Here is a 26,659-nt window from a genome sequence, read left to right on the forward strand (position 1 = left end):
CTGGAGATTTGGGTTCCTATTTTCTCCAGTCGTGGCTACATTGCGCAACATTTCCGCAGTCCTCTCCGTTTACAAACCCTAAATTTTCTGGTCAATTGAGTTGTTCAAGTAGCTGTTTATAAAAGTTCTGTCTATTCTTAAATAATTCTCAAACTTAAAGTATTTGCCTAGAAAATCAGAAACTAAATAGTACACAACACCCAAAGAATAGAGAACAATAGTATTGCTAGGCAAAATATAAAGTTATAAACATCACTCAGGAGTATTGTTCTTTTTTCAAATACCAGGTAAAACTGAAGAAACTCAGCATGGATGGCATTTTAAAATGTTTACTAATTGTTCCATAATGAAAAAGTAAGTATTATTACTTTAAAAATGATAACACAAAGTACATCTTTCCTGTAAGTATAATCTTTAAAGTTCCTTATTTTAAATGAATATACATACTGATTTATCATTTTAAAAGTAATTATTTTTGACACATATTTTACATTTATATGTCTAATAGTATGAATACAATCTCTCTTCCTCACTAACCTTTAAGTACAAGGATGGCAAGGACTGTATCTACTTATACTTACCACTGACTATATGGAACTTATTTCAGGTACTTTCTGGATTTCTGGTATTTATTCCTAGTACCTCTTCCTAAAATGTAGGAAGCACTCATTTTAAAATTAAAAGCAACCACCTAGAGATTAAAGAGGGTATAAAAGGAATAAATGGTTATGGGAAAAGAAAAGAAAAAAATTAACCATTAAAGAATGTATTATTGCAGAATCTTTACACAAACAGATTGCTTGTAGATATTTTCCCATTAATTTAAAGGTCCCGTTGCATTCATTTCATCATTTGAATACAGATGAAATTCTAGGAAAACACTATATCTGAAGTTGTTAGTTAATACGGACAAGGCATTCATTTATTTCTTCTCTAAGCAATAGCCTTTATTTCAAAGATTCATTTATATCAGCTGAAGCGAGCTATTAGAAGCCTGGTCAAGGATATGACAGTTTGTTTTAATTAATGAAGTTCAAAACCATTAGATGTGGCAGGTCTCAACATTTCAAAAAGAAAATAAATTGGGTTCTCTTAACTTTGAAATATAAATGCAGTTTCAGTGAATGAGGAGATTATTGTACAGTTTACAAAAACGCAAGCATGGGGCAATTCTATGAGTATATTAGAAGTTGTGACCACATTAGTTTTCAAATTTTACTAATGTGTTAGTAAATTGAAATAAGGTTTAAAAATGTTTTTTGTTTTTCTGTTCTTCATATTATTTTCCCCCAAATTAAAATCATCCACTGGTAGCTAAAGGCAAAAGTCAATTGTGTGTGGTTTTTTTTTTGTGTTTTTTTTTTACATTCTAGTTATGCTCTTTATAAATTTTGAAAAGTTACATTCTCATTGTCTTTTGACACTGGGCACTCTTCCAGGTATCTCTTTATTTCTCATTACATGTTCTGTGCAGGCCCAGTTTCCATAGACACCACAAGTGCATACAATATCCCTAGCAACTGTTCTCAGATTTTCTTTTAACAAGGCTGTGTCACCATTTGCAAATGAAGTTGTGTCCCATTGTTTCAGGAGATATATTACAGGTACTTCTTCCTTTTAATTTTAACATTGAACATTCAAGAGATGTATTGATTGTGCCAAGTTGCTGCACTTTACTACACTATACATCCTTTCATTTTTAAATAGCACTTCCAACTTGTAGAGTGTTTTGCACAGTATGAACTGCTTTGAGCTATGCAAATATTAATAAATGTCACTCCCCAATTTACTTACATGGAGCTAAGTGAAGAGTACATCCGCTTTCAACTATAGCAAAAACTGAGACAAATGTTGCAATTCAAGAGCAATGCATTCTGAACAGTAGAGAAACTCAGTGCATAGCAACCTTGAGCTAATTCAGTGTCTCAATTCAGTGCAATCTCACAAATATTTATTGGGCCTCTACATTTGGCAAGGGACCAGGGTTGGCAGTATTATATATCTAGAAATAAACAAGATATAGCTGTTGACCTTAAAAATTTTATTACCCATCAGGTGAAACAGGCATGGCCATAAATTTCAAATATTAGGCAAATTGTGATACATGTGGTAACTTAAATATAAACAAAATGCTCACACAGGAGGGAGCGAGATTAAAGCGGAATAAAGGCTTTTTGGAATGATTTATCAGGAAACTAACAATGGAGCTATATCCTGAAGGGCAAATAAGGTTTAAACTGATAAAAATGACACCTGTTAATGGCAAGAAATGTTGTTGATAATGAGAACAATGTGAAAACTGGCAAAATGGCAGCAAATAAAAGGAAACAAACACCGGGGACAGAGTGTGAGTTTGTTGTAAGGTACATGGCCTGGTGGAGGGATGATAGGATAATATACATGGAAAATGATCTGCTTAACCTCACATCACGGTGTCTATAAATGGTTATGCAAAAACTTTGGAGAATCCATCTTGTATATCTATTTTTTTAAATCTTCCTTGGAATAGAGTTTATTTAAAGGAGCTATAAGTACATATGTTGATAATGTGGATCATATTTCTCACTCAATACACCTGGTCCATTTAAAATCTCACAGATTTATGAATTTATAGCAGACATACATACACACACAACTGTTAAAATCACTCTATTATTTAAGTACTTTATAGCTACTTCTGAAATGATCATGTTTATTCCCTAACTAGAGGCCCAATGCACGATATTCGTGCAAGGGGGTTGGCCCTCTCAGCCCTGGCTGCCTTGGCCCTCACAGCCCCAGCTTCATCCAGAAGGTTGTCCGGACGGTCATTCTGCTGTTTGGTCTAATTAGCATATTAGCTTTTTATTACCATTTCTAATAAAGAGGGAATATGCTAATTGACCCTCAAGCCATTGCAAAGATGGCGGTGCCCAAAGCCAACAAGGAGGGAATATGTTAATTGACTGCCACGCCCTCAAAGATGGTGGTGCCCACAGCCACAAGATGGCGTCGCCCAGTCCCCTCAGCCCCCCAGCCACCCAGGGTCAGCCCGAGGCTCAGGTAACCAGGGCCGACCGAGACTTGCACCGCTGGCAGTGGCAACAGCAGAGGTGTGATGGGGCATCGCCTTCTCCTGATGGCCGGGTCACCTCCTGCTCCTGAGGGCTCCCGGACTGTGAGAGGGGGAAGGTTGGACCCCCCCTCCAGTGCATGAATTTTCATGCACTGGGACTCTAGTATAGGATAATATTATAATAAGTGTGTATGGTGTAAGTTGGGGTGCTGGAAATATCAAGGGAAACACTATGTGAAGTATATAATTGTTTAACCACTAAGCTGTACACTTGAAACCAGGTGTAAAAAATAAAACTGAAAAAAATTAAAAGAGAGAAGTGAGGCTTTAGGGGGAATATTACTCTTCCATCTCTTAATCTGCATTGAAAGTCTTCCCCCGGTGGTCAGTGCGCATCATAGCGACCAGTCGTCCCACCAGTCATTCCTCTGTCCAGTCTATTTGCATATTAGGGTTTTATTATATTGGATAAACATGCCTTTCTTATTTCTTTAAAAGACCTAACAAAAAACCTCATCTCTCTGAAATTTATGAATCTGGAAATCTCTCTTATGAATGTAGTTATGCACATGTTAATGAAGAAAATATAGGTAGGTAAGAAAAATTAATGTCAGTGCATGGGTACTTTCACAGGGTACTTTTTGGTATTGCTTGAAGTCTATTTTATTTAATGTGTATTCCTAATATGTGTAACTATTTGGTCTGTCAGCCCCAAAAGAAACATATTAATAGGGGAAAGAAAAGTCATTTTAAGGGTAACTTAAGGTTAGTGAGAAACAGTGGTGGTTGAAAATCAAGGCCCAGCTAGCATGGACCCACAGTTGAGTGTCAACCTATGAACCAGGTGGTCACGTTCTTGTCAGGACACATGCCCGGGTTGCAGGCTTGGTCCCCAGTGTGGGGCCTACAGGAGGCAGTTGGTCAGTGATTCTCTCTCATCATTGAAATTTTTATCTCTCTCTCCCTCTCTGAAATAAAACAAAACCAAACCTAAGAATAACACAAAAAATATAAAAATTTAAATTTGATAGGTAATTTGTGTCTAGGCAAACAGTTGGAATAATTTTTAAATGTCTAATACAACAGAGTATAATAAATGAGTATGTAATGGCTCTATCCCATTAAAACATTTAGATGTCTATGATCATTAGAAACATACCCTTTTGGTTAAATGTTTAAAAGTATAAACATTTAATACGTATAGAATTAACCACTCAGATATTGAAATCACATCATGTCTGCTTTGCCTACTTTCAAATAAAAACTGTTTTAACAAACTGAGCTTAAAAGAACTGGACCATATGCTTGTTTACCTTCACAAAATCCCAGAATTTTACTGATTTTATTTCTGTTAGAGGTTTGAATTTTCCCATGTTCATTTCACATTATTTCCTACAACTACATATCTTAATATTCAATTTCAACGTACATCACATATTTCAAAACTATGGCTAGCATGGTGCTAAGGTACACAGTAGACTACAGTAAATATGAGATTAATGAATGAGGGAATGGATGTTGCTAGCTTCTGTTTGTGGCATAGGCTCTTTTCAAATAAATGACTCTGTTAAGGAGGGAACTGTATAGTTGTAACATATACCTACTAAGACTATGCTCATCTGTCATACGGGCATGCAGAAGTAAATGATTATAGGAGGAACTGTTAACATGTGAACCTCATTTATTATGTGTTCTTTAGTTTAATCACTGGACATATCTGTGACAAATCATAATTGGTTGAATTAGTCTACTAACAAATTTTTTTCCAGAACCAGTGATATAGTCAATTAGAATATATCTACAAAAAAGATAGAATGATTGTATATAACTTTCTTTTATTTTATTACTAGAGGCCTGGTGCACAGACTCTAGAAATCCAGGACCCCTCAAGGGATGTTGGACTGTCAGTTTTGGCCTGATCCCTGTAGGCCAGGCCAAAGGATCCCACCGGTGCATGAATCTGTGCACCAGGCCTCTAATATGCATATAAGATCTTTGGTTAATCTCTTCCCGCACTCCCCCCCGCCCCCATCCCTCTGAGACTCATCAGTCTGTTCCATGTTTCCATGCCTGTGCATTGAGCATCTGCCCCCGATGGTCAGTGAATGTCATAGCTACCAGTTGAATGGTCGAACAGGGAAATGGTTGATTAGGCTTTTGTATATATAGATATATTTCTTACTATTGCAAATTTTTAGGGAGAAATGGATAACAGACTACATGAAAATAATTATTTTCAATAAATTTATAGTGACCTAGTATCATCTATACCTTGGTATCATCTAAACTAAGATAGATGAGTCATTGCAGTAATTGAAAAACCACATATATGTAGGACTTGTGAAATATAGTGATTTGTTTATTACTTTTTAATCATCACAAACAGTAGCAAATACTTGCAGGTATGAGAAATATCAGTGTCTGTCTGTATATAATGTATATGCATGGTTTGAATTTTCAGCCTATTGAAGTCTAGATCTAAATTTGTATTTACATGCATGTTTTATAACTAAGGAAAATAGATATGATTACACTTAAATAACAGAAAAAGAGAAAACCTATTTAGAGCATACTTTGTTCTCTTATTATACAGGGAGCTTCATGATACTAAGTTGTATGCATTTCCTGGCCATGAACCTTCACAGATTTTGGATTCCTGGCACTATATAAGCCATAGCATTTGCAAAAAACATATGAACACCCTTAAGCAGTGTTATAGGCTCATGGGAAGTTTATGCATAAGAGCCACATTTTCTATGATTGATTATTTATGAAGTAAAATTGTCTGCAATATGATGAGTGAATTCGAAACTTCTGATTTCTGCCCATGTCTTGTTAGTATGTGTATTTGTGCTTTGAGTGAGTAGGTTTAAATGGCAGTTTGGGTTTATTTATGACTCCAGATATGCAGGTAGACCTTCCAACTGTGTTTTGAGAAAGCAAGACACTATATAGTTTAACATATCTCCCACAACCTTTACTAATTTTGTATTGAACCAATTACAGGCATGTGACTTGTTGACAGGTGGCATTTGGTACATTAACCAGAAATTTATTTCTCAAGTGTTTTTTTTTTTTCTTATACTGTCAGGTCATATTAGGAGCACTAGACACTGTAATGTCTAATTTACAAACCAACAAGGGATTGAAAATCATTCAAAACCCAGCAAAAAGTTAGTGATGCTATATTCATCACTTTGATTCAGAAATTCTAGATTTACACTTGAGATAGTTTCCCACTATTCCATACAGTAGATCTCATAACTAATAGAAGGTTTTCTTGGCATCCATGAAAAATGATAACTAAAGTAATTGAGTCATTGCTTCCTAGAAATTGCTACAGATGAAGCCTGTGCTATGGAGGAAGGTGAGGTTCTTGCTCTCTATTATCCTCTCAGGACCAGTTCCGAGTCAATTTCATTTTGTAGCTTTCTTTTCTTTAAAAGAAAAACAACAACAACAACAAACAGGCAAGCAAAAAAAGGTGGGGAAGGTAGAGTCTCTCCTCATTCTGTCTTTTTCCCATTTACCGCTCTTCTCTTTTATACTTGAGTCTCTGACCCCTGTCTATAGGCTGACCCGCTGCTGAAGCATGGAAAGCCAGATAACCACTTCTCCTTTAATGCTCTCTCTGAAAATCAGAAACTCAACCTTTGGTATTTTTAAGGGGTTTATTTTATGCTGGTAATAAAAAGAGCATAAAAATAGTGATTAAGACAAGATTCACTTGAAGAATTATTTAGTTTCAGAAACATAAAATATAACTAGTTGGTCATTCTTGATTTTTATTTAGATTTAAAGTATAGGTAGGATAGGCCCTGTCTGTTATGCTCCCTCTTTATTTCTAGTATCTAGAGAAGCACCTTATACATATCAGGTGCTCAGTAAATATTTGTTCAAAGAACACCTGCATGAATGACTTACCTGTTCATAACTCAGTGCCTTCCCTTCCTTTCCACACTTCTAGATTTGTTCTCCTTTGGGAATCAGCATACTGAACCATACCTGAGCATATATATTCACTTACTTCAGGTCCATGCTGATTGTAAATCTCTGTAATTTTATCACTTGTCCATTTATCTTTGTGCCATTTTACTTTCCTGAGAAGTTTTTTTTTTTAATATATATTTTACTGATTTTTTACAGAGAGGAAGGGAGAGAGATAGAGAGTCAGAAACATCGATGGGAGAGAAACATCGATCAGCTGCCTCCTGCACATCTCCTACTGGGGATGTGCCCTCAACCCAGGTACATGCCCTTGACCGGAATCGAACCTGGGACCTTTCAGTCCGCAGGCCGACGCTCTGTCCACTGAGCCAAACCGGTTTCAGCTCCTGAGAAGTTTTGACTGACCATTATTTTAAAATCAAGTTCTTCTTTGAGGCAAGGCATGTTTTTCTTTTATTGTTCCATGTAAGGGCTTTGCAAAGTGTATTTTTAGCATGTTCATTACACATAATGTTTTATAAAATAGGATTTAGTGGCCTAGTCATGATCAACACTAGCATAATTATGATTATGAAAAGTCCTGTAATGAAAGAGCCCATTTAACTATGTTTAAATTTGTTCCCTATCTTTGTTTTGTCAGAAAACTTTTTCCCCCCACAAACCCAATATTCCAGTCCATGAAAATGTCATTTTACAAGATATACATTGTTATATTCTGTTCTCAGGTAATATGAACAGTATCATTTCACAAAGAGCCATGTACTGCATATACACTAATGGTCTATTAAAAACCCACAAGCTATGTCAAAACTGTCTGCATTTTTTATCTCATTCCCCAAGTTTTTGAGGACCTCTGATTCTGAGTCCATAGTAGAACAGAGATGAAGGCCATTCTCTGATTCCAAAAATGATTGATAGCACATATTATTGCACCATTTATAGTTATTTCTACAGGTTCTTAATATCATGGATGTCTCCACCTACAACTCCTCACATAGAGATCTCAAGATTTATATAATTACATCTCGATAATAAACGAACTATTAAACCTACAGTAAAAATAACATGCACAATTCACCTAGAAAAAATGAGGACTATTCTATTATAATGTCTTAATATGTTTATTCTTAAACAGAAACTGTAGAGTTACCTCAGGGACACTGTAAAGAACACAAGAGGCTTATCAGTAAATCCATATTCCATGGGTGTTTATACATGTGGATTCTAAAACACAGGACTGATTTAAATGTTTTCTAATGAGTCATAGTTGTACTTATTTATGCTGTGCAAATATAAGTGAAATAATATTTATTAATATACACTTTGTTTTATAAGCTGAGCTATAACATTTAGATAGATTAAAAATATAATTTAGGTAGAATTCTTACTCTTGTTTTATCCAATGAACTGAAATCAATTAGAAATATGAAATACATTCCAAGTATTACTTCTTTTTTTCAATCCTCGCCTGATGATATTTTTTTAATTGATTTTTAGGGAGCATGGAAGGGAGAGGGAAAGACAGAGAGAAATATCAATGTGAGAGAAACACATCCAGTGGTTGCCTCCTTCACAAATCCTAACCAGGGCTCGGGCCAGGGAGAGCAGGAGCCTATAACCAAGATAGTGCCCTTGACCATAATCAAACCCAGGACCCTTTTGTCTGCAGGTCAACGCTCTATCCACTGAGCCAAACCAGCTAGGGCCAAGTATTCCTTCTATTAAAGCATGCCTCATTGTTAGCTTTTCTTATATTAACTTCAATCACTTTTGAAATTAGAACTTGGGACACTTTCAAGAAGACAAGTGTACCTTCAAAAATAAGAAAACAAATATTTGCTATTGTAACTGCCCTAGGGAAGAAAAGGAAATATAACTATAGTGACATAAAGTATAGATATAATAGTGGATCTACAATTTGCTGTAGTAACTACTCCATTAAAATTAATTACCTTCTTTAATATTTGACCATCTCTTTGTGACTTTGTCCCATTATTACTTTAAAAATCCATAAAAAATCCATCTAATTTTGTTAAGTTTTATAACTACAAAATAGTAATTACTTTCTGCTCATTGAAATCTCTTTTTAGTGGGAAGCCACTGTGATTGGCCAGCGAGGTCATTTAGGGACTCAACATAGCCCTGATTTATGGCATAACCCACATCTTTGCCTAACTTCCCATGCAGCAAGGTTTTGGCTAAAAACCTAATTACCTATTCAGGATGCTGGCCACTAGCATGGCTGATGCTACAGTATCAAGAACTCAACCCTCAAAATGGTTTTATGGACATTGGTGTGTGTGTGTGTGTCTGTGCATGTGTGTGTTTTTTACTAATAAACCTGTTTTATATCTTCTCTTCCCTGTAAACCTTCCTGCCCCAATGGAGCTTAAATTCTAATGTGGGGTACAGGCAATAACACCATACACAGATATGTATGCTTGTATGACTGTGTGTGAGTATAGGGATGTGTAGAAATGGCAAGTCCTTGAAAATTTAACTGGATTGAGGAGAGTGAATGGGACTACTACTAGGAATAAGTTAATCAATGGAGGTTTCTCTGAAATGAATTAAAAAAAAATTAAAACGTCAATAAATGAAGTGAAGGAGCAAACTATGTGATAGGTGCTCCTATGTAGAAAATCACACACACACACACACACACACACACACCAAAAAACAAACAAAAAACAAACAAAAGAACATTGACAAGGAAGCAGATATGAGGTACAGCCAGTGACCCACAAGGCATTTTGATTTCCTTAGAGGAATGAAATGGTCTCTACCAGTCTCCTTAGAAATTATAACATTGTTTAATCTCCAAAAAGTGTTTTGGTCTAAAAGGCAACATTCTTTGCTTTCATATTAGTGACAACAGTCCTGAAAGTCTCTTTTTATGGTTCTGAATTATTTTCTCATTTTAAATTTACTGATTTAATGCAAGCCTAAGAAATAGTAACTTCATTATTTTATTGAGACACTAGAGGCCTGGTGCATGAAATTCGTGCACTGGGGGGGGGGTATCCCTCAGCCCAGCCTGCACCCTCTCCAATCTAGGACCCCTTGAGGGATGTCCGACTGTCCGTTTAGGCCCAATACCTGTGGGATCGGGCCTAAAGTGGCAGTCGGACATCCCTCTCACAATCCAGGACTGCTGGCTCCCAACCACTCGCCTGCCTGCTTGCCTGATTGTCCTTAACCGCTTCTGCCTGCCAGCCTGATCACCCCCTAACCACTCCCCTGCCAGCCTGATCGACGCCTAACTTCTCCCCTGCTGGCCCGACTGCCCCCAACTGCCCTCCCCTGCCTGCCCGGTTGCCCCCAACTGCCCTCCCCTGCAGGTCCAGTCCCCCCCAACTTCCCTCCCCTGCAGGCCTGGTCCCCCCCCCAACACCCCTCCCCTGCAGTCCTGGTTCCCACCAACAGCCATCCCCTGCTGGCCTGGTTGCCCCTAACTGCTCTCCCCTACTGGTCTGATCACCCACAACTGTCCTCTCCTGCAGGCTATCTTGTGGCCACATGGGGGTGGCATCTTTGACCTGATGGGGGCGGCCATCTTGTGTGTTGGAGTGATGGTCAATTTGCATATTGCCTCTTTATTATATAGGATTTGCAAATAGCAAAATGTTGATGCTATTTTCAAAATACAAAATATGATTTTTGCTCATAATATTTCCTGCCTTTAATATATATCTTTACATTTTGTTTCTATAGTGTTTATAATAACAAAGTAAAATAATGAATTACTTTTTAAAAATACAGTTATGACAATAATCAGTATAAAGGAGAAAGAGAAAGTGACTTGGTTTATATATTTGTAATATAAAGTTATTATTTATTGCTTCAATGGATCCTTGAATGCTGGCATCCACCCTACTTGTTTTGAGCTTTTACTTGGTTATTGTCTATCTTTGGGTATCCATTTTTAACATGTGTGCTTGAGTGACAAGCCTGCCACTAAAGGCACTTGACCATGGGTCCTTGCTCTCCTCCTTCCCTGACTGCCAAAACTTCAAGCTTTGGGTGACTTTGTGTGTTCCTCTGGGCATGCCATTCTTCCCTATTGGACCTGTGAATATAATAAATCATTTAATTTGATGTGCCTCTCATAGTGTAATGTCCAAGGCCATGCTGGAGTGATCCTTAAAGACCTTGTAAGGAGAAATTACTTCCCCATTGACAACACAATTTTGGGCCCCATTATGTACATGAAGTGCTGAAATAAAAATGACTTTTGTTTATTTTTATACAAAAATGCTTATTCCACTTTTGGATATACAATCCAGACTACCACGTTTGAGAACCCTCCAAACAACACCATGTGATTAAGCAAACTCCCTTTGGATCTACAAGGGATTGCATGTCATTTGTCTATTTGTCAGGACAGGCTTAGGAGAGAATGTTGTTTACAGGGTGAGAGCAGCTGGAGAGATAGGAAGAGTCCAGGTCAGTGAAAGATCAGGAGCAGCCTTGACCCCCAGGCCTCTATCCCAGAAGCTAGTGGTCAAGGCAGAGTTAGATGAGAAGTCAAGATGCAGTGCTCATATAAACGACAAAGCCGCAGGGAACAAGTTTTACCACATATACCGAACCAGGCCACACAAGATACTAGAAATACAGGCAAGATGCGTTCAGAAATGAGCCAAGCAGCTAGGAAAGAAGCAGGGAGTCAGCAATGACAACAAGAAGTTGAAAGAGCAGTGATGCTTACCTCATAGGGAAAACTTGCAAAGAATTCCAGTGATAACAAAAGCGAGTCTCCCAAAATTGTCTAGTTATGGTCTGAACATAGGAGTCGGTAAGTTACTACTGTAGGACGATAGCAGCCTGGTTGGATGGGACATGTGTTGTGAGGAGTTGTTTCTGACGGGGTGAACAAGCACGGATTTATGGATCTTTTCCTGAGGCTACAGGGAGTTGAGTTGCAGCCCTAATGTATATCTGGCCATATAAAGTGTCTGATTCTGATGTTTACCGGTCCCATTCCCTTTGGGGTCTCTTTAGAGGAGTTAGGATGTGGGGCTGTGTATTTAAATGAAAAAATATATATGCATATGAAAAGGATTTTGTGAGCATTTTCCTGTGACTTTAAAATACTCTGCTTGTTACTCCACACAGAATGAAATTAGATTTTAAATCTCATTACTGAGATTGAACAGCTTTACCTGGATTATTTGTGTTGAAGATAATATAAACTCTTCACTCCCTTACTGGGTTTTAGAAAGCCTGGCTAAGGAGACATACCTGTGTAAATGATGAGGTTCTAACCTCATCAGTCTAAGTGGAGACCATTTAAATAATTATGTTGCACCAAGTAATATATTCTGGTGTCCTATGAATCAATGCCACTTTTTTATGTCTCTAATTTTCATTTGTATTAATAACTTCAATATGCCTTTATTAAAGGTGACCCCCAAAATATCAAAGATTAATAATGTCATTCCAGTATACATTGATTTGATTGAGTTATTAATATTCTTTATATCCTCAAAGAATGCACACTACAAAAAGGCAACACTTTCCTCTTTATTCTGATTATTCATCTTTGTAAAATACATTTTATATATACATATATAAGCTATAAAAATATCCTAAAGAAAATCATAAACTTAAGATAACTTGTTTACTCTTTTATTTTACTCTGCAGCCTAAATATTTCAAGACTTAAAAACTGTAAGCTTATTTCTTTGAGATAGCTCTGGGCATTGTTTTACTTATGAGACAAGATATCCATTAACGAAAAATAATGCATTCCAAGAAAGCCGTGGAAGTAGAGGAAATTAGTAAGTATTAAGCAGCTACTGTATAATAGTACTCTCTTGGACTATTTACAATCACTAAATCCTCACAACAGACCTACCAGATATGGTCCATTAAACACATTTTTCAGGATAAGGAAGCAGACAATGCGAGGTTAAATTGTCTGTCTAGGGTCACTCAGTTGGACAGTGGCTGGGTTTCACGTTCAAGTCTCTGTAAATACAAAGTTCATGCTCTCACAGCCTGTGTAGCCAGCAATGACTCCATGACCTCTGGATTCGCAAGGAAGTGGGAAATGGAGCAGATCAAATAGGAACACTTGAGCAGTGGTGCTGGCAGCAGGAGAGGAATAGCGGTCATCTGGAATAGATTGTATAATATTGTTTTTTGTCCTCCAATATTTAGTCTGTATATAGGGAAAAGATGTTGAGTATCTTTTGGCACAGGCTTCAGTTAGTCTAAGAATTTAATAAACTAAAGCTAGCACATTCAGTGAATTTCTTGGAAAGCCACTATGGTATACTTTTTGCAAAAATAAACACAAATGTTCACCCACTGCTTTATCCACATCCTTTGCAAAGCTACCCTTCAAAAAAGTGAGTGCTTCCATTAGAAACTAGAGTCTGTTTACTCCCCCCATCAGTATGGGCTGACCTTATACAATGCTTTGTTCAATAAAATATAGAAAGAGAAATGGTGTAACAGTTTTAAGACTTGGCCTGAAAAAGTTTGTGCTGTTTTACTGCTTCTCTTGGATCCCATCATTGCTATGTGAATGAGCCCAGGCTAGCTTGCTCCATCTGACTGCCAAATAACAAATGATCACTTGAATGTGACTACCCTAGACTAGCCTGCCTCCTATCAAACCTCCAGCTGATAGCAGATGCAATAGTAAGCCCAGCTGAAAACAGCCAAACCTGAACTCTGTCATCAGATGTACCCAACTCATACATGACAATATATATGCTTTTTTGTTTTTAGTTTGGGGGTGGTTTGTTAAGCAGTAGTAACTAACATAGCTGGTGAACCAAGTGGCTAGAAGGAATTTATACTCATATATTTTACTTCAGGGAAATAAATGAACGTCAGTGATTATTGGTAGAAGCCAAGGTGCCCAGGAATTCTCTCTTCCCCTGTGAAGAATACATAATGTTTGACATATGCACTTGAGGTATTTTCTGATTACTAACATTTCTAAGATGGCTCAGAAATAATAATTACCTGGCATTTAAGTCTTTCTCAGAAGCAAAGATTTTGAGAAGGGAGTGGAGTTACATGGTTATTCTACCTGGGAATATTACATAGAAACTAATATCTAGGAGGATTTACACACAATATGAAGATTGAATGTGAATTTTACAATTTCACTGTATAACTCAAGAAATTCAATGAGATTTTATCTCACACTATATAAAATGATTAAATCCTAGGTGTTCTGTGGTTTTAACAACTTATGAAGAAGCATATTCTCAGCCTTCTATTTGTGTCCTACCTTTATAGATGTGAATGGGGTGAACCTGTCAGAAGTGTTAGGAATTTTGAAATGAAAGGTCTGGCAGGAGAAAATAGATTCAATTTCTGCTGCATGGAGACGTTTGAGAGAGTAGGAAGCCAGTGTTCTATTGTTTGTCATGTAGTCATTAGAATTTAATGAACTGTTAGATGGGCTTGCATCATTTAAAAATATTTTGATTTTATAAATGTCTTATATGTAAAATATTCTGCAAAATGTACACTATTGAGTAAAGTTTCATATTTACTTATATATTTTTGAACCCTGCATATCTCCCCCAACAATTTTAAAGACATTTGGGTTTATTAAAAAACACACATATAAAACAAGATAATGGAAATATGCATCTGAGAGTGACACAGACACCACTTAAATGGAGGAAAAAATAAAATTACACTATCTCTAAGATGACATGATTATTATTACTGAGTGCAAATTTGAGTTTTCAGTTTTCTGGGAGCTTAGTCTTAATGCGAGTTTAGAGGGGATTCTTATGATCCTTCTATATATATTAGGCACTCCTTTAAGCACATTATCTGTTTTATTTCACTTAATCTACAGCACAATAATCCTATTTAGCAGCAGAGTAAATACAGAATAGCCAGATGCTCTAGTTCATATCCTGGTTTTGCCATTTACAAGCCACATAACATTCTCAGGCTTAAATTTTCTAATCATTAAAATGGGAATAATAAATAAATCATTTGCTTGTTTACTTATTCATTCATAAAATTAACATATAGGATATTATGTTATTATAAGAAGTAGCTCGTGTATGTGTGTATGTGTGTGTGAAGAAAGAGAGAAGGCAGATTCAAAATAAATAAATGTGCCTGATATTTTGTACTCATCTTCTAAGCAAAGAGGGTGAATAATAAACAAACTTATAGGTAGCTCACAGCCTAATCTCAAAAATAGGTAATTATACAAACCATTGAGTAGCAAACGGAAGTGTTATGGATATTGTATTAGTTTAACATTGCTGTGTAACAAACCACTATGTAGTGTCTTAATCACTGCACAGTTACTGACTTGCAGTTCAGTGGGTCAGGACTCTAGGCATGGCTTAGGTGGGTCCTTTGCTCTGGGCCTCATAAGGCTGCAATCGAGGTGCAGAGCCAGCTTCTTTCTCATCGTAAGGCTCCACTGGAAAAGAATTCATTTTAAGTTTATTTAGGTTGTTAACAGAATTCATTTCCTTGTTGCTGTATAACTGAGGACCATGCTTTCTTGCTGTTTCTTGCCAGGTGTTTTTCTTCAACCTGGCTGTCCAGTTGATCACACCCACAAGGAAAGGCTCTAGCTCTAGTCTGCTAAGACGTTTGTCTTATATGACATAATGCAATCACATGAGTTTCACCACATCATCTTTGATAAATTCAATTGGTCAGAAGTAAGACTCAGGAGAAGGTGCTTACTCAAAGGCATAAGCGCCAGAAAGTGGGGAGCACTGACATGTCTGTTTCTCACAAGTGCACACAGAAGAGAATAGGAAATTTGATTCCAAAGTGTGTCAGAGGAAGGCTTATAACTAAAATGACAATATGACATTTCAGGCATTAAAATATTTATGAAATTTCACCCTATAAAGTAGAATGACGGAAAAGGGAGGAGAAGATATTCCAGATAAGTCTTATGAAAATTTATTGAGAGTAGGGATAATGAGTTTATTATCCCTAGTATATCCTTTAATAGTGCTCTGTTGCATAATGATCAATAAACATTTGGTGTTTTATTGAAATATTTTAACCTATTGATTTCCTTTATATATACATTATCTCTTAATTGACATGTGTCATAAAGTAAAATTTACAATTACTCACAGCTATAAATTTAAAAACTACAACTAGTTCACTAATATCTTGGTTTTAAAGAAACTTCTAAAATTTAACAATGAATTGATATATATTACTGTTATTTATATTTTTACTTCACTTTTGCTTTCTAACTTGTATTGTGTGGTATTAATATTTCATGTGTTCTACTCAATTTTTAAAACTCTTTGTGTAGCAGCTATGTTGAATCATATGAGTATCTTTTTCAACTGTTTAACTCAAAAGCTGTGCTTGGACAATATATTTCTAATTAATACTGTTCTTATTGAATCAACTAAATGAAGTGACAAGCAACACTTCAGTTTATATATAAGATACTGTGTTTGCCAGTCACTAAATCACTGCAGCCATGTCACAGAAACAGACATTTTGGACTTTTCTGGTTTTTAACAGATGGATTTGCACTTACTTCATTTAAAAGTCAAATCAATTTATTTGGATATACATTTAAAATTATAGCATAAAATAGAAATGATAATTTGAGCTATTTAAACATTTTTAATCAATTAGATGGTCACAATAATATGGTACATGTTTGAAGAAACATTGTAAACCTACATCTTTTATCTATACTAATAATAGGGTAATATGCAAATTGGTCAGGACACCCTCATGTGTAACAACCAATCAGCAGGCTTCATGCACAGTAGATGCGGGTGGGTGGGGACTTGCAGCATCAGGGACTTGCCTCACGCTGTCACAACCCATCACCAGGGAGGCCTCCATGTGGCCTGTCCCAGGAGCGGCCACCGGCGGAGGCGCATGAAGGCCTGCCCAGTGCTGACGTGATACTGCCTGTGTGCATCCCTGGCCTGGGGCATAACGCTGCCTGCATGTGTCCCCGGCCTGGGACACGGCAAGGAGCGGGGGGCAGTTGCGGGCAATCAGGCCAGCAGGGGTGGGCAGTTGGGGGCAATCAGGCTGGCCAGCAGAGTGGTTAGGGAAGATCAAGCAGGCAGACAGGTGAGCAGTTAGGAGCCAGGAGTCCCAGATTGCGAGAGGGATGACCGACTGCTGGTTTAGGCCCAATCTCACAGGCCTAAACCAGCAGTTGGGCATCCCCAAGGGGTCCTGAATTGGAGAGGGTGCAGGCCAGGCTGCACAAATTTTGTGCACTGGGTTTCTAGTAATAATACAATTTTGATTGCTAAGAAGTTACCAATTGTGTCTAATATAAACTTTATTATTATTATATTTTTTTCTTAATGACAGACACAGAGTTTGTGAATAAACACTTCTGCATGCTTGCTACTTATCTTTTGTAATTTAATTAGGTGAAATTAGAAACTCAATCTTTCAGTAGGTAAAAGTGCAAGTTCTGGGTCCAGGCCCTTGCATAGAAACACTCTCTCCATTATGAGTTGTGTGTCCTTAAGTAAACCAATTAAACCTCCTGTTCTTCAATTTGTTCATTGTAAATTTAGGATAAGAATAATATCTATCTCATGTAGTTATTTTGAGTTTTAAATCAGTTACTACACATAAAAGGTTTAAACATGTGCATACTTAAAAGCTTCATGAGTGTACAATAAATGTAGTAGTATTATTTTTTTTTTGAATTTTGAGCATCAGAAAGCCAATATCTTTTTAATTCTAGAAATGTAGTTTATTTCTAATTTTAACACTGCTGAAATATGCCTAAAGTAAATTAGAGGCAAATTAGGGGCATACTGCTATGAATGGGGTCTAAAAAACATTAAGAAACAATATACTTATCTGTAAGATATTTTTGGATTTAGTAATCTGTCATTTCAATAACAATTATGTTTTATGATCTCATCTTTCAACATATTTTTGAGAGATGATTCTAAAAGCTTCACAGATAACCAAAATAAATATTTCTATCATTAACATATTATATTTTCTAGAATTTTACTTTGTAAAAGTCATAGTATTTGTAAAAAGCCTTCCACTTTAAAAAAATATGAAAACTGGTCCTAAATGTTTGTTTTGAACATAGTTTATTCATTTTATGAAAAAATATATAGTTCATAAGTTTATGTCTACTTTAAAAATCAAGTTAAATATCTTGGACATGCTTGTCTTCTTATTTATTTATTCATTTATTTTTTTTTTAGCATGAAGTTGTCTTTCCAGAGCCAACTTGCTTCTATGTTGCCACAACAGGAACAGTCAAAATTGATTTTGCACTTTCTGTTAACATTGATTAGAAAACCTTGCAAATTTCTATGAAATCTTTTAATCTACCAAAGTAACTTATAAAACATAGTTGGCCGTTAGTATTTTTGAACATACTTAAGTCTCTAATCTTGATTTTTACTTTATGCACATGGCTAAATCTAGTCACAGCAAGAGTAAGATTCATATTTGTTTTTAATTTTTTGTTATTAATCCTCACCTGAGTATATTTTTTATTGATTTTTGGAGAGAGTGGAAGAGAGGGGGAGAGCACAGAAAAAGAAACTTCCATGTGAGAAAGACACATTGATTGGTTGCCTGCCTCATGTGCCCCAAATGGGGATTTAGCCTGCAATTTAGGTACGTGCCCTTGACCGGAATTGAACCTGGGATCCTTCAGTCCTTGGGCTGACCCTCTATCCACTGAGCCAAACCAGCTAGGGGTCATATTAGTTTTATAACATTAATTTTACATATACATAGATATACATAGCAATATACCAGGGGTCCTCAAACTACGGCCCGTGGGCCACATGCAAATACAAATATTGTATTTGTTCCCGTTTTGTTTTTTTACTTCAAAATAAGATATGTGCAGTGTGCATAGGAATTTGTTCATAGTTTTTTTTAAAACTATAGTCCGGCCCTCCAATGGTTTGAGGGACAGTGAACTGGCCCCCTGTTTAAAAAGTTTGAGGACCCCTGCTATATACTATATATATATGTGTGTAAATATAGAGAGATTCACTATATTTTAGATGAATAAATGTAGACTTAAATAATAAAAAATGGTAAGTGTTTATATAATTATAACTTCTCATAAATTTATCATAGATCACACTTAATCAACATTACATTAGGGTGATTAATTAATATGAACAGATGTTTTCCTTTTTACTAGTAATTTAGGAATTTTTTTAATCTCTTAGAAAGTCTTACTTGACTTCTTAGGAGAAATATCTATTTTAGGCTCTCAAACTCATTTTCTTTCTTTATAAAATTTCAGTTGCAAACTTATTTCTTTCTCCTGGGATAATATTGATTATATCTACCCCTCCCTCTAATTCTGATGGGGCAGAACATACGTCTGTCTCTGATCCACATGGAGTCCCAGAAGACAGAACCTATTTGGCACATATTAGCTGCTCAAAAATTGAAATAAAATATTAGGTTGTGAGATTTTGTATGGATGAAACTCGAGCCTAAGCATTGCATTATCACCATTTAAACTGATAGGCACATATAATAGACATTTTATTAAAAAATCATTTGTAGCCGAAACCGGTTTGGCTCAGTGGATAGAGCGTCGGCCTGCGGACTGAAGGGTCCCAGGTTCGATTCCGGTCAAGGGCATGTACCTGGGTTGCGGGCACATCCCCAGTAGGAGATGTGCAGGAGGCAGCTGGTCGATGTTTCTCTCTCATCGATGTTTCTGACTCTCTATCTCTCTCCCTTCCTCTCTGTAAAAAATCAATAAAATATATTTTTAAAAAAAATCATTTGTAACCAAAACTGGAGGAATGTCATACAAATAACCACTGAAATTGCTTCTGTTTTCCTTAAGAATATCACTCATAATTCTGGAATTAAATATTTTTCTGAAAGATTATTATGTCAAATGCTTTTCATATTCCATCAGAATGTTAAAAGCAAACTAAATGTGACTAAATAGCCCTGACCAGCCAGGGCCGCTCAGTGGGTTGAGTGTAGCTGTGCACTGAAAAGCTGCTGTTTTGATTCCTGGTACAGCCACATGCCCAGGTTGCGGTGAGTGCAGGAAGCAATGGATCAATGTTTCACTCTTCCTCTCTTCCTCTCTCTCTCTCTGCCTCTCTCTTCCACTCTCTCTGAAATCAATAAGAACCCATTTAAGAAAAAATTTAAAAATGTCACTAGTATACAAATGGTAGAGTCCATCTGTTTGGTCCAATCCTGGTTGCATGGCCTTGAAATATGTTTATATTCCATAAACTTCAGTTTTTTCATCTGCAAAGTAGGAACATAAATATCACATATCCCATAGAACTTATATTAGGATTAAAAAACCACCGCAAACAAAGAACTTAGAACACTATCTGACTGTTAATACGTAATGCTTATTCCCCTGAAGACATATATTATTTGGGCAATGCTGTAATAGATATTTAAGTAAATAGCTTATTCACCTAATTGAGTGTCAGTGTTTTGTAATGATATAACGTGTTTATTATTTGCAACCCCCTGCCACATATCCAGCACCACCACCAGCTCCAGAATCCAAAAACTCAATAAATAACTGTGCATGTGTGAATGAAGAAAGACATGTTTATGATTTTGCTTGTGCACTTATTATTTACTTCACTCTCAAATATGTATTGTTCTGTTTTTGCTTCCTTGAAAACTTAAGAGAACAGAAGAGAGAAGTTCTGTCACTGACTAAAATAATATATGACATTATGACTTGAGGAATTCAGCTGACTTTATTTCATATTTTAGGACAGAAGAATACTAGAACAATGTTTTTACGAGACAGTAGAAATAGAACAACTCTGCCATTTATTATTTAACTTAAGTATATTATAGGTATAGATTTCTTATTATTTGGAGATAAACTTTATGGGCTAGGCAACAGGAGGTCAGCTAAACCATTGGTTTGATTTGTTATAAAAATGAACTCTCCTAATACAGTATTAAAAATTGTCTGGCGGATGTGGCTCAGTGGTTGAGCACCGACCTATGAATCAGGAGGTTAGGGTTCGACTCCTGGTCAGGGCACATGCTCTGGTGGCAGGCTCTATCCCAAGTAAGGGACATACAAGAGGCAGCTGATCAATGATTCTCTCTCATCAATGATGTTTATATCTCTTCCTCTTCCATCCTTTATGAAATAAAAATATATTTAAAAAATGGTAAGCTAGAACTTTGGATGATTCTTTGCAGGAATGCACTAGTAGTGGAAGGTCAGCTTTATAGGGTTTGATATCAGTTTCTCCATGTCAGTATTGTTATAAAGTTCATGTCTCTCAGGACGCTCTAGCATGAGGCAAAAACCTAAGGACAATCAAATGGTAATGTAAGCCTCTCATCCCACCCTTTCAGAAATTTTCTTCTATAAAAAAAAATCAAGTTCTCTACATTGGTACTCAGCATGTTACAGACCCTGCTTGTGTAGAACTATTTCCTCATCTGCAGAGGTAGTTCTCCTATATCCATATGCAGGTGATAAGAAAAGAGATGTGGTTGAGGTGGAGGAAATGAGTGGTTGTAGAAGATGATTGAGAGGCAATCTATAATTAAAAATAAAATTAGATATTGAGGCCAAGAATGTGAATGAATAAAAGTTTCTTAAGCTTTTGAAATCTACTTTTAAGAAGGTGGCTTTTAGATTCATGGCTATAGTCAAAGACCATGGACTTTGAATTCAAATGCTGATTAGCTATGTGGCCCTCTTATTAGATATGTGGCCTGGGCAAGTTGATTAACCACTCTGACAATAAAAGTACTTACTATTGTGAGAATTAAATAACTTAATGTTTGTAATATGAATAAAGCATTTCCTGGTACTAGTAAAACAATAATAAAGTATTCTGAGTATGAAGAAAAATATGAAAATGTTGAATGGACCAATGTATTTCAATATGGCTACACTGAGAAGAAAGTACCCTAAAATTCCTACATCTCAAATAGTTTACAGATTATTTTTACCAATTATTTAGAAAAGAATTGATAATTCCTATTTTATACAAGTTGCACTAGGAATTAGATAAAGAGAGAAAAAATGCTTAATTTTCTTATGAGAAAAATATATCCTTGATATAAATAATGCCATCATAAAATATCATAGATTACCATTTATGTATTAATATACATTTTAAATGTCTGAAGAAACTATTAATTGAATCTAAGAGTTTATTAAAAATAAATACCAAGCAAGTGTTGCCTAGCCCATAAAGGTTAGACAAGTTACAATTTAGAATATCTAGCAATGCATTCCATCATATTAATAAAACAAAATAGTCTTACAATTGTCAAGAGATTTTTTTAAAATTACATGATTTAACCCAGTTAATGGCTTTAAAAAAGAACTCTCCAATGAAAAGAAATAAAATAGACATGCTTTCATACCTGATGGAGAATTTTTAAGAGTATTATCTTTCAGAACAAATACATCATAATAATGCCCACCATTGTGTCTGCATTTTAGTTCAGTATTGGAAACTGGGAACATAGCCATATAAAAAAAAAGCATATGTATGTAAATATAGGAAAGAAAAAAAATGTCATTATATATGAATTATGCAATTGTTCCTTTAATGAAATACAATAAAATGAGAGAACAAAAATATCAAAACAAATTTTAATCCTCACCCAAAGATATGTTTATTGATTTTAGAGAGAGAATGGGAGAGAGAAAGAGAGAGAGAGGGAGAGATGGAGAGAGGGAAAGAGAGAAAAACATTGATGTGAGAGAGAAACACCTACCTATTGCTTCCAGTATGCCCCCAGGGCAACAAAAATCTTGTAACCATGATCAGAAAGTCTGACTAAATTCTTACACATGTAACATTTAAACTTAAACTTACGGAGTAATTGTTTCCTTATTTCAACAGTTCTGAAAAAAGGAAATAATTGGTTTTTTTTAACTATTAGGTAAATTACAAGTATATAATGATCACTTAAAAAGCATGGGGTATATCTCAATGGATAAAAAAATTTAAATCATATTAAAGCATATAAAACATTTGTATTAACTTGATCACTATACAATGTTTCTTCCTGGAATATATCTCTGTAATGGTAATTATTTTCACAACTATATCTCCAGAATTAAAAACTCCCATTAAAAATATCACCCTTTTGTTTGTTTTTTTGTTTGTTGTTGTTGTTTATTTTTTTAAGAATTCTATACCCATTCTAATATTTATATAGGATAATAAAAATTAAGAAATAGCTATTCAACTTTGGTAAAAAGAGTCATAGGAAAAGGATTGCCTTAATACAAAGTGTCAAGTTAAAACATTATAGAAATAAAACAAGTCTATTTCTTGAAAGGACAGACCTCAGATCAATGCAAAAAATAAAATGTTGAGAAGCAATCCCATGTATAGATGAGCACTTGATATATGATAATGGTGCTGCATCGGGAGGAATGCCAGATTGTTCAGCAGATGGAGCTGGGAAAAATACATTTCTGTAGAGAAAAACAATAAGCCTGGGCCTTGATTTTGCACCGTATATAAAGGAGGATTCAGAAAAAATGAATAGAAATAAAGCAGTAGAAAAATATTTGTATTTGAGAGGAATGGAAAACATACCACCAACAGCACAGACCTTATAAGATGAAAATTGATAAACTAAGTTTCACCTGAATAAAAATTTCTGATAAAAGCAGGGCATTACCAATCAAACAAATACTTTCAATGTTTCTGGGACTACTGGGTATCCATTAGCAAGGGAATGGTTAGGAGAAATGTGCTGAATTCATGCAATGGAGACAATGCAACAATAATCCGAAACAGATATACAACAAAGAGCTCAAGCTGTTGAATGAGAAAAATAGGAAAAACAATGCAAACCCTTGGTATTATTGGGATATGTACAAACATGCAGATTGGCACTGGTTATCTTTGTGAAGATACACATGATTTAAGAACATGTAATAACTATGTTAGAGTACCTGCACTTGTGAGGTGATGTTAGAAGTAGGAAAGTGAACTAGAGAAGGGATTGACAAATACCATAATAATAAGTAAGTTAGAAGAGTATGGTTCCTAAACTATCTACATCTTTGTTGTTTTTTAAAGCAGAAATGTACATAAGCTGCTGGGGAAGAATTTATTCCCTAAATAGAACACATCACCCAACATTTCATTAGCACAAACTACTGCAAAATAGTATTAGTAATAATAATACAAGCATTCATTGAGAATTTACTATGCTCACTTTACTTACATATAAAGGGTAAGTGTAATTTCCATTAGTTATTCCATCTAAAGGTTTATGGATGGCTTCTGCAGATAATATCATGGTGCATTCATCTCAGTCTATTCTCTAAGTAGAGGGTGACCTTCTCATCCAGAACATTCTTATTGTAAACAACAGGAGAAAATGCCACTCTCACAGACAGAACACAGCCACCGCGAAGAACAAAGGATATATAAAATAAATATTTGTCATCAATTGGCCATTTTCATTATCCAATAACCAAGTATCAAGTTGAAAAGCATAATCTTTGCAAACAAAATCACTCAAAGAAATATACTGATGCTTACAGACACTTTTTAGCAATCCTGTGCAAAGACAATGATTAGTGACTCCTTGGAAGTAAAAACACATGTGACAGGAACAGAGCAGTATTCCCAACAGAAAATCCAGGCAAGGAATGTTCCTTTAAACACAATAATTAGACTTTATTTTCCCCTTTAATAGGGAGATCCTAAAGACCTACATCAGAGCACACACTGCATCTTTTTATCCTTTTAAAAGTCTGTGATTATACTGTGGGGGAGGAGTAAATTTTTCTCTACCCTTTTAGGTTCTTATGGCTGGTCTAATAATTATATTGACATGAGCCCTGACTGGTTTGGCTCAGTGGATAGAGCGCCGGCCTGCAGACTGAAGGGTCCCAGGTTCAGTTCCAGTTAGGGGCATGTGCCTGGGTTGCGGGCACATCCCCAGTGGGGGGTGTGCGGAAGGCGGCTGATCGATGTTTCTCTCTTATCGATGTTTCTAGCTCTCTGTCCCTCTCTCCTCCTCTCTGTAAAAAATCAATAAGCATATTAAAAAATTATATTGACATGAGGTAGATTAACTAGAGAAAATAACCAAGTATAATTATATAGATATGTATGGGAACCACACATAAATAAGAGAGTCAGAGACACCGCTTATATGAGTGGTTCAGAGACAGATAAAATGTAGTGGCCCTAGCCAGTTTGGCTCAGTGGAGTGTTGCCTGCAGACTAAAGAGTCGCCAGTTCGATTCTGGTCAAGGGCATGCACCTTGGTTGCAGGCACATACCCAGTGGGGAGTGTGCAGGAGGCAGCTGATTGATGTTTCTCTCTCATCGATGTTTCTAACTTTCTATTCCTCTCCCATTCTCTCTGTAAAAAATCAATAAAATATGTTTAAAAAAAATAAAATGTAGTGATATCACATGGGCCCTGAGCCAAAGATTGAGATAACATGCCTTGGGGCCACAGAGAAGAGGATGGTCATTCAGAGGATGTTAAAACAAATATTCAGTAATTAGAAGTTTTACCTGTCCTATAGATAGGTCATAAATGTTACTTCTAGTCATAACTGTTATTATGGGCAAGGCCCCAATTTAGATTCTTCTAAGTAGTTAAGGGAGGGGCAGAAGATTCTCCCAAGGCTGAGGGTCTCCATTGCCTTCAGTACAAAGTAATTTACATGCCAGACTGGCATATCTGGGCAAGTCCTGTTTTGAACCCCTTCAGTAATTATCACAACTGTACGTAATTTTACTACTAAAATTTTGGTGACTCTGACATTAATTTGTCAAATATATAATATATCATTTTGAAATTGAATTTTTGACACCTATGTGTGTTTTTAAAAATCTTAATATATTCCTACTTTCGTAAGATATTTATTTAATGTATATGAAGTCATCTCATTCCATGTAAAATATCTCTATTTTTTTTTCTCATTTTCCACACTTGCTTTAAATTCTCTATCATTTATATACTGTTATATGTGTTTCTTCACAGCCTGGTTCTTCTTAGTGGTTTTCTATTTTACAAATATAATTGCATTATTCTGGTCAAATATGAAGTATGTGTTGAAGAGGAGCAAAATGTGTCTCTCAAAATATGTCTCTTTGGCATGAGGATTATTTTAGGCTGGTTACTTTGAGAAACAGCAGATGCAGGAAAAGGTCTGAAAACTCAAGTAGAGGTTAACCTTTTGTAAGAGACATTTATATTTGTAAGGGAAATATTCATTGGTAAGTGGGTCTCACTCTCTGTTTGAAGAAGAGGAGCATGCCCAGCTGGCGTGGCTCAGTGGTTGAGCGTCAGACTTATGAACCAGGAGGCCACTGGTTCAATTCCAGGTCAGGGTACATGCCCAGGTTGCAGGCTTCATCCCGTGTGGGGCATGCAGGAGGCAGCCAATCCATGATTCTCTCTCATCATTGATGTGTCTATCTCTATCTCCCTCTCCCTTCCTCTCTTAAGTCAATAAAAAAATTTATATTAAAAAAAAAGAGAGGAGCATGAGTAAATCTCTACAAACTTTTATCAATGCAGAAGGCAGAAACTTAAATCTACTTATCAATCTTACTCTCCTTTACAGGGCTTTGCATGAAAATCCCCCCAAACTGGCTCCCCACCCACCAACATCATTTGTCTTTAGCTGGAGATTCTATTTAAAGGTGATGTCTCAGGCCATTTCAGGAGTTATTC

This window comes from Myotis yumanensis, unplaced genomic scaffold, assembly GCF_028538775.1.
Source record: "Myotis yumanensis isolate MYYU_CA2020_CCGP unplaced genomic scaffold, mMyoYum1.0.hap1 SCAF_1, whole genome shotgun sequence".
NCBI lineage: Eukaryota > Metazoa > Chordata > Mammalia > Chiroptera > Vespertilionidae > Myotis > Myotis yumanensis.